Source organism: Panicum virgatum, chromosome 3K (genome assembly GCF_016808335.1).
Source record: "Panicum virgatum strain AP13 chromosome 3K, P.virgatum_v5, whole genome shotgun sequence".
Classification (NCBI taxonomy): domain Eukaryota; kingdom Viridiplantae; phylum Streptophyta; class Magnoliopsida; order Poales; family Poaceae; genus Panicum; species Panicum virgatum.
The window spans coordinates 49,269,863-49,280,274 of record NC_053138.1 but is presented as its reverse complement, the minus strand read 5'-3'; the positions used below and the strand labels follow the sequence as shown (position 1 = coordinate 49,280,274).

Genomic DNA, 10,412 nt, shown 5'->3' with positions numbered 1-10,412 from the left:
AGAGTTTGAATGACCATATTGAATAGGTCTGGCCACTTAATTTCAAATTTTTCTTTACTTTTATCTTGAGGCTGATGCATGATAGTAAAATCCCCACCAATTATATACAGTAGCGATTCTTTAGTACAGACATGTGCCATCTCTATTAGAAAATTTTCCTTATATTCTCTTTGTGCGGGACCATAACCGCAAACAAAGCCCAATTAAAATCATTGTGTTTATTCGAAGAGTGAACTTAACATAAAAGTAACCCTCATCGATAGATCCAATATCAAATACGGTAAAGTTGACTCCAAGAAGAATTCCACCGGATCGACCATGCGGTGCCATGCAATGCCAAATATATTCTTTGCCACCACATAATTTTTTAAGGGTCCCATCTGGGAATTGATCCCGACTCGTTTCCATGAGAGCAATAAAATCAATTTGCCCGGCTTTAACCAAATCTTCCAAATACCCATGTTTAGCCAAGTCTCCAAGACCTCTGCTATTCCAGATGATCCCTTTCATTTGAAACTCAGCTTTGATGGTGTTATTGGTTTCTTGAGAGTTGAGCTAGTCTTATTCTTTTTTCTAGAGTTAGATTTTTGCTCACGGGGTGTAGCTACCAGATCACTGCAAATATGATCAAATCCCTCCTCGTACAGACTCTCATTAAAATTACCATAAATTTGGTTGAGCTGCGCATCTAAAAGGTCCTTTTCTTCCTCATCCAGGTTAATCTTAGGAGAGGAAGACCTGTTACTAGCAACAATGTTTTTAGCCGACACCTTGAGTCTATCAATTTCTATGTTTTTCAGATAAGTAATAGAAGACATAACACTACTATCTCTACCCATAGAAACATCTAGGTTGGTAATTCTAGTAACAATATTAGAATCTGAAATAGACGGGAAAGAGATGCAATTACATGGATCCAGAGAATTTTTTCTTGGCCACCAGATTCATAGCTTTCTCTATTATTTTTCCATCTTCCAAGGTAGTTGTCCTCTTATCAGTGTTAATCATCTCAATGCTGTCGACAGTATCCAAACTCTGGAGAGCATTTGCCATTGCACCATTGGTAACATTGGCCTGTATTCCATTTTGAAAGGAATCGGGTGCTTGTAGCCAAAGAGGGGGAGGGGGTGAATTAGGCAAACTTAAAATCTTAACATATGGCTCCAACTAAATTGCACAAAATATAAACTAGAACATGCTATCTAATACGCGTCCAGGTGCACTTTGGCGGGAAGGACGATCTGATCCTCCTAAAGGCAGTTTCAAATGTTTCCATCCTTGACACCCCCGGGAACCGACCTTTGAGGGTATAAAAGGAGGAGAAGGAGCCCTCTCAACACACACAACACTTGAAGTCTCTCTCCCCAACACTATCTTGACTTGTACTCCTTAGGGTAGTGGAGCTAGACTAGTACTTCGTCTCTTTAGCGAATCCAGTCGTCTTGGAGGTCATTGAGCATTCCTCGGCCTCCAGTATGGCTATGTATTCTGACTGTCATTACACTTTTCATACAGAGTTAGTTCATGGTTTCTCAGCTATCTTGATAGCTTGTCTTGCCATGCTCTGTTTATTCATAAGTTATCTTGGTTGCTTGCTTAGACCAGATGATCTAGGTAAGGATGTCGGTTCATTGTGCTTTCAGGCTTGCCTTAGCATTTTACTTGTCCATCCGAAGGGTGGGAGACCCGGGGGCGCTACGGTAGTGACCTCATACACGGGCGTGGTGCCCGGGTATGCAGGATCCTTCGAATATGACAGTGCTCCACAGATTGACTGGGGTAGACCGCTGGTGGTGATAGCCATTTGGTCCGCCATGAAGCTGCTTCATGGTTAGTGTAGTCCCCGATGTTCGGGTACCGTGTAGGAGTTCATGCAAAGATGTAACGGGACTGGATGTACCCCAGTGCGGGACATTCTCCCCGATATCCCTAATTTCCCAGCACCTGCAGCTCTAAGCATGTGACTAACATAACCCTTGCTTATGTATGAAGAGTTGTGCTAGGACTCTTGTTGTATGCCTATGCTCCCACTAACCTTAGGTGTATTTCTTTATTCTTTATCTTGAGAGATGGCTGATATGTGTGTGTCACATTACCCTCGTTATCCATTTATCTTGACTTACCACTGTATGATCTGTAGTCTACAACTTATTTCATATTGTCATGCTTTTGTAGCCAGTAAACACCTTTACACACCACGCTATCCCTTGGGAAAATATAAATAACGGTACCTTGAATACTTATGGGTGAAATGCTACAACAGTATATCCGTGCGCTTGCAGATCCTTTCTGTAATCATTAAGACATACCCCCTTGGCATTTTTGGCATCGTTACTAGGGACTTAACCATTCCTAGTGATTGCGTTAAGAAATGTCAACAAGCATTTCTGTCACCGTTGCCGGGGATGGCACTGGTGTAAAGGATTTACTAATACATAAACTTTGCAATGTGAATAAGAAGTAGCTACTGCTTATACAGGCTAATGTTTCTTTTTGTTTTCTCCTATATTGGATGAAAACAGGGTAGTGTATGATCAGTTTCTCTTTGCCGACAAACTTCGTTGAAAATCCGGAAAAGCTCGTGAGAAGGGTCCGACCTCGCGTCGTCCCTCCTCAGATCATCCTCTCGGCAAGCGAACTAGTCACTTCAGCACCAACGATTGCAATGGCTGAAAAGACTCTCCATGACTTCTCCATCCCCTCCACCGCCAATGTGGCGACTGGACCCAACATTGATGTTGGGGACATGAACTTCGAACTCAAGTCGAGTCTCATCAACATGGTGTAGGCTAGCCCATTCTGTGGCAAGCCAAACGAGGACGCCAACGCCCACCACCATAATTTCCTGGAGCTGTGTGAAACTATAACCATCAGGGGCATCAAAGCTGACATCATCAAGCTCCGTTTGTTTCCCTTTTCCTTGCTGGGAAAGGCAAAACAATGGTTTTACAAGAACAAAGAAGTTGTCAGCACATGGCACAAGTGTTCCACGACGTTCCTCACCAAATTCTTCCCGTTGGGCAAGACCAACGCCCTTCGCGGGAAAATTACGAGTTTCCAGTAGACAGGGATGGAAACCATCCCTGAAGCTTGGGAGAGACTGCAAGAATGCATCCTCTCCTGTCCTCATCATGGGATGGACGACTGGCTCGTCCTCCAAAGCTTCTACAACGGGTTAACGCCAACATCTAGAGCCAACCTAGATGCTGCTGCTGGAGGAGCCTTCCTCGACCTCATGATTGCCAAGGCTACGGCCTTGATCGAGAAGATGGTCTCCAACCAGGGCTGGAACGAGGAGCATTCCCAACCCAGAACCAAGGGTATTCATACCGTCAAGGAGGCGGACATGCTCGCCGCAATGATGGACCTCCAACTGAAGAAACTAGACAAAGGGAACAAACAACAGTTGTTCACTCCCGTCCATGCCATGAGCTCACACTCAGCATGCGAAGTCTGTGGTGATGGTGGACAATCGGGGAATGATTGCCCCAAGACCCGTGAAGTAGTAGCCTTCATAAACCACAACAACAACAGGAATCGTCCACAAGGAGGCCAGGGGTGGAACCAGTCACGCCCCCAGTATCAAGGGGGCGGTAACAACTACAACTCAAACTTCAATTCAAATTTTAATTCAAATCAACCCTCCTTGAAAGATCTTGTTTTTGGCCAAGCTAAAATTAATGAATCTTTGAAGAAAAAGCTTGCTGCCAATGATAAAACTTTGAAAAGCATAAACATAAAACTTTGAAAAATCAACTGAGTTTCAATAAAATGTTTGAAACACAACTTGCGCAAGTGGCTGCTGCTGTTCCGTTTTCAGAAAAGGTAAATGCGGTGACCATGAGGGGTGGTAAGTCCACTCATCATCCACCACGCCCTAACCATGTAGGGAAAACAGCAGAGCCACATGAAGAGGAAGAAGAATCCCCAACACATGGCAACCCCGAGGACCCCGAGAAAGAAACGACTCCTCAAAAGTTTGTTGATACAAACTTCCTTTTGTTTCCCACTCGGAAATGGAAGACCGCCGTGGACAAGCAGTTCACTCATTTCGTTGAGATGATCCAGAAGATACATGTTAACGTCCCATTGCTAGATGTGATGCATGTGCCAACTTACGCTCGCTACATCAAGGACATCATCAACAACAAGCGACCCCTGCCCATGACGGAGGTCGTCAAGCTCACGGAAGAGTGTAGCGCAGCTATACTCAACGAACCTCCAGAAAAGAAGAAAGATCCAAGGTGCCCAACGATCACATGCTTGATCGGCACTCAACACTTTGGCCACGCCTTGTGCGACCTTGGGGCTAGCGTTAGCGTAATGCCCAAGGTCGTCTTCGACAAGCTCAACTTCACTCTTCTGACGCCAACACCGATGCACCTCCAGCTAGCTGACTGTTCGGTCCGCTATCTAGAGGGGATCGCCGAGGATGTCCCAGTACGAGTTCAGGACTACTTCATCCCCATTGACTTTGTAGTACTCAACATGGAAATATCCAAAGAAATGCCGCTCATCATTGGGCTGCCATTCTTGAGCACTGCTAGAACACACATCGATTTAGGGGTCGGAGAAATCCACTTCAACATCAATGGAAAGGAAGAGAAGTTCCCATTCTGGCCCAAGAAGGAACAATGTTTGATGATCAAGATTAAGTATGGGCCAAACCCCCAAGGCATTAAAGAAGTCAAAGTAACTCCTCCCGTTCAGACACCACCGACCACAACCACTAAGAAAACTAAAAAGGTGTGGCGTAAGGTGGAGAGCGCATGTTCACCCACTCCTCCAGGACGAGACGACAAATGGTAAGTCACGCAGGAGATAGGTCCCGCTCGTCAGACTCAAAACGACGAGCCCTTGCCGAAGGTAAATCGACACTTATCTCATATTTAATTTTCCACAAATTTTCTTTTCTCGAATTTGAATTTCTCCCACTGCATATTCAAAGGGTTAGTTGGATCCATGCCACTCCAATTTCTTGAAATTGGATCTCATGTTGAAAATCATGCCATTGAGTGGCATGATTTTCAACATGACACCCAAATTCACGGAGTTGTGGTGGCATGAATCGAATTTTCCCATATTCAAACCACCCTTGCATGCTGGAATTTTTCTAGCACTTTTTCAGTTTTTATAAAAAAACCCTGAAAATATTTTGAGCATCAAAAATTCTTTGAAAAATACTTTTGAACATCTTTCGAAGCAAAGTTTGGTTAGGCACCTAAGCATAAAAGCAAATGACCACTAGAGGAGCAGTGGGCTCTGGCTGTCAGTCAAGGGGGCCACCCAGGATTCGGTCAAACCCTGGGGTCGGCCCACCCCTGGCCAATGGCTAGTGGGCCCAGCTTCCTCCAACGGTCAGTAGCTGTTGTGGCCTGTCTCCTCCCTTTGTGCCCGGGCTTCTGCTCTTTAAATAGAGGGCGAGGGGTGGGGGTTGAGCTCACACACTCAACTCTCATTCACTCACTCCCTCTCACACTCTCTCAATCTTTGCTCTCGGGGTTTCATTGCTTTGATGCTCAAATTTGATTTCATGGAACCTCTCCCTCTCATTTTCTTGCTGCAAGAAAGTCCACATACGTGGAGGAACAACTCTCGGGTAAGAACTTTCATTTCGGTTTCGCTAACATAACCCGATTCGAGTTGTTCATGTTCGTTCTTGTCCAAACATGAAAAGCATAGGGTGAAAGGTCTCCGTCAAGAAGGTGACGGGTGGGAGCTCATCCTATTCATGGTGTGGCTCAAGCTCTCACCACACCCCTGAACCTACACCAAGCCCAAGCACGATGGACTACGAGGAAGAACAAGAACAACACGACGGAGTGCAAGCCGAACCGCAAGCCGAGGCCATGGAAATTGATGAAGATGACATACCCTACCTCGACTTGCGAGATGATCATGAACGACAAGGCTACGCCATCCTTAAGAATCAAAGCTTTGCCCACACTCGAGCTTTCGGTCCGGAACTCCTCGCCAAAACAGGTATGGACGAAGACTTTGCTAATGTTTGGCAAGCAATTGGATGGGACAACTTTGTGCCCATTGAGGAGTATGGTTCTCGACTCCTCACCATCCAATTCCTTTGCACTCTTCGGGAGGTGGAAAATGGGGTTTACTTTCGACTTTTCGGGAAGGAGTATTTTCTTTGTTGGAAAACCTTTGCTAGCCACCTCGATTTCAACAAGCGTTGGCCAATTTCCCTTGAACAAGCTTGCCGCGGTTTTAATCTTCATGAATTTTGGGGTCAGATTTCAGGTCAAGTTGTCCATGGCAAGTTTGCACCTCGGTGCAACGACATACAAAATCCAACTCTTCGTTTGATGCACAAATGGTTAGCCATCACTCTCTTTCCAAGAGATGATGTTCGACCGGTGCGCAACGATGAGTTGATCATCTTATATGCCATGGTCAACAAAATCAAAATCTCCCCTGCAATGGCTTTGGTTAAGCAGTGGCTTACAAATTTCAAGATGACGGGTCCTATTGAGTGTACTTCTTTGATTACTCGTATCGCTTCTCATGTCGGTGCCTTAGATGGGAATGCTATTCCTTTCATTGACGGGGACCGCATGTTTATCGACGAGGATTATTTGACCCAAGGTCACACACTCAAGAAAGGCCCAAATGACTCTTTGATCTTCTTTTCCTTGGGCTATGCAAATGATATTCCACTACCCAATGCGGGGTTCCATTTGTACAATTGCCATTCGCTAACCATCCCTGGCCGGATGACATGAAGCAGGGCCAAAAGGGAAGTAGAGCCGACACCACCACCTCAGCAGCCTCAGTCCTCATATCAACATGAGGCAGGTGGTTCGTCTTGGCACAGCGCTAGCACCGACGAGTGGGCACGGCAGGCTCCAAGTCGCCGGTCCACCAGCTCTAGCTCCAACGGAGCCCCGAGCCTCGCAAGGCGGACGGCCTCGTCCTGTGGGTTCGGCGCCATCACCCAGCAGCTAGGCGAGATGCGGGTGCAGGTCGGTGACATTCAAGATACGCTACACCAACACATCGACACATCCCAGGCGTGGCAGTGTCACACCGGCGAAAGACTCTACACCATGGAGCAGAGGCAGCTGCAGCAGAAGGAGGAGTGGAGGGCCTACTGCCGTTGGAGGAGCGTTAACCCTGACCAGCAGCAGTGAGCCTGAAGCTAGCTTGGTGGAGGACCCCCACGAGAGGTAACTTGTATCCTGTATCTTTACTGCTTTCAATCTTATGCATGAAACAAAAAAAATTGTAAAATCAAAAACAAAACAAAAATCTGCAAAACCATAAAACCAATTTGCAAAACTTAGAAAATACCAAAAATATTTCCTTTCTTTAATATGTGTAGTAAGCATGGTGTGAGTTTTCCTTGTTGAGACGATGAATAGTTGTTCTATTAATTTCCTTCATATGCTTAGTTACAACTTTGTGATCTACCTAGTTTTGAGTTCGTTGGCCAACGGTTCAAACTTTAAGCTTGAAACTTGTGGGTAGCAAAAGCATGATCTGAATCTAAGTTGTTGTGAGCTATGATATGGTTAAGTAGAGCAGCTATGTTCTTCTCCTATGTGATGCTTCATATCCGGAGTATTTAATTTTGAAAATGCAAAAATAGAATAAAGTTCCTCGATGACATGAAATTCTTATCCAAAGCCATATGTTGATTTCAATGCAAACCTTCCACATATGCAACTTGCTATCTCATTGAGCTTTGTCAAATTGTTGTGACCCCTTGTGAGATACATTTCATACTCCCATGATCAAGGTCACGTACACGCTTCCACCACAAGCTATGCTTTTACACTAGAAGTAAGCAAGCACTCCACTCATCCATCCACAAAATAAAACTCCATGTCAAACCATGTCCACTCCCTCCCCAGTTATCATTATGAGAAAAAGGTATGGGCTATATATAAAAAAGAGAGAGAGAGAGAGAGATAAACATGCATAAAGCATGATGAAAAAAAGAGAGAGAAAGAAAAGATGCATGCCCAAAGAAGGTATGCCACATGCTCACAAAGCATGTCAAAAAAAAAGAAGAAGAAAAGAGATAGCCCATATCCCTAGAAAAAGGGGGAGAGAGTTGGTTCATAAAAAGGAGTTCATACACCATCCACCAAAAATATCCACACACTTGCATATCTTGATCAACGTTTATGACTTGTTTCTCCTTTGGATCCGGTCTTTGACCCAGCAAAATATGAGAAGCAAGTATGCCTTCTGCTCCTCCATACCTATAGCTCCACAAAAACAAAGCCATTAGAGACTGGACAAGGAAGAAAAGCACAATGAAAAGCCTTGGTGAGGAATCATACATATTGAGCGATCTGAGAGATAATCTGAGGAACTTTATAAATTTCTATTGAAAAACTTTTCAAAACCTCCGGATTGATGGTTGAACTAAGGAAAAAGAAACATGAGCACTCCATGATACCGTTCTGACTCTCAACCTCCAAAGATGAGGTGAAGCTATAAGCCCCACAAAAGTAAAGTAAGAAGTAAGATCAAGGCCAACTTATTCAAAATCAGGGTAAGAGCAACCGGTTGTGCCTAAGGTATAAGTTGGGAATTCAACATTGTAGCAACTCCTGATCAACGTAAACATGAGCCAAACTTTGCTTAGGATGAGCAAAAGGCTAGCTTGGGGGTGTTGTTGACGGTCCTTAAGTGCGAAATCCGACCATCAACTATACTCACAAAAGAAGGAAAACCATACCTCTTACTCGCATATTTATAGCACTAACCTAGCTCCACAGTTGTTATGGAGATTTTACCATTTTAGGAGCACAAATCCAGAATAAGACGAAAACACAAAGAAGACGCAGCAGAAACCACAAAAGATCATGTCCTGCGTCACACATCCAAGAGAAGGCCCACATGACAGACCAAACCGATGTATAAAAATAGAAAACACACGAGATCAAGATGGGGACCCACCGGCCAGTGCCCTGATCAAAGGCAGTGACCAGAGGCGGCACAGGGGGGTCAGCTGACCCATGGGGTTGGCCAAACCTGCCCTGCAATGAGTCCAGGTGCACTTTGGTGGGAAGGACGATCTGATCCTCCTAAAGGCAGTTTCGAATGTTTCCATCCTTGACACCCCTAGGAAACGACCTTGGAGGGTATAAAAGGAGGAGAAGGAGCCCTCTCAACACACACAACACTTGAAGCCTCTCTCCCCCACACTATCTTGACTTGTACTCCTTAGGGTAGTGGAGCTAGGCTAGTACTTCATCTCTTTAGCGAATCCAGTCGTCTTGGAGGTCGTTGAGCATTCCTCGGCCTCCGGTATGGCTATGTATTCCAACTGTCATTACACTTTTCATACAGAGTTAGTTCATGGTTGCTCAGCTATCTTGATAGCTTGTCTTGCCATGCTCTGTTTATTCATAAGTTATCTTGGTTGCTTGCTTAGACCAAATGATCTGGGTAAGGATGTCAGTTCGTTGTGCTTTCGGGCTTGCATTAGCATTTCACTTGTCCATCCGAAGGGTGGGAGACCCAGGGGCACTAGGGTAGTGACCTCATACACGGGCGTGGTACCCGGGTATGCGGGATCCTTCGGATATGACGGTGCTCCACGGATTGACTGGGGTAGACCGCCGGTGGTGACAGCCCGTTTAGTCCACCACGAAGCTGCTTCGAGGTTAGTGTAGTCTCCGACGTTCTGATACCGTGTAGGAGTTCATGCAAAGATGTAACGGGACTGGATGTACCCCAGTGCGGAACATTCTCCCCAATATCCCTAATTTTCCGACACCTGCAGCTCTAAGCATGTGACTAACATAACCCTTGCTTATGTTTGAAGAGTTGTGCTAGGACTCTTGTTGTATGCCTATGCTCCCACTAACCTTAGGTGTATTCGTTTATTCTTTATCTCGAGAGATGGCTGATATGTGTGTGTCACATTACCCTCATTATCCATTTATCTTGACTTACCCATGTTTGATCTGTGGTCTACAACTTATTTCATACTGTCATGCTTTTGTATCTAGTAAACACCTTTACACACCACGCCATCCCTTGGGAAAATATAAATAATGATACCCTGAATACTTCTGGGTGAAATACTACAACGGTATATCCGTGCGCTTGTGTATCCTTTCTGCAATTGTTAAGACATACCCCCTTCGCATTTCTGGTATTGTTGCTAGGGACTTAACCATTCCTAGTGATCGCATTAAGAAATGTCAACAGCACACAAGTTGCAAGTATTAAATGCCGAAATGTGAAGAGGCAATGAGAGGAAGCAAACTCTCGACACAAAGATTTATTTCGTGGTATCGGTAGGCACTAAACCACCCCTAGTCCATGTTGTTGAAGCACTCAATCGAGAGTATTGCTTCTCCGCAATCAAGTCTCTTCCAGGGAACCTTGATTTGCCACAAATGTTGGGCCACCAAGGCTCAAACCAAGTTCCCAGT

General features: G+C 45.0%; 1 non-coding gene across 1 annotated transcript; it reads right to left on the bottom strand.

The window, feature by feature from the left end:
• Positions 1-3,031: 3,031 nt before the first annotated feature.
• On the bottom strand, positions 3,032-3,138 carry LOC120701699. The gene has a single exon (XR_005686256.1). It is a non-coding gene; the product is annotated as a small nucleolar RNA R71 (small nucleolar RNA).
• Positions 3,139-10,412: the final 7,274 nt, after the last annotated feature.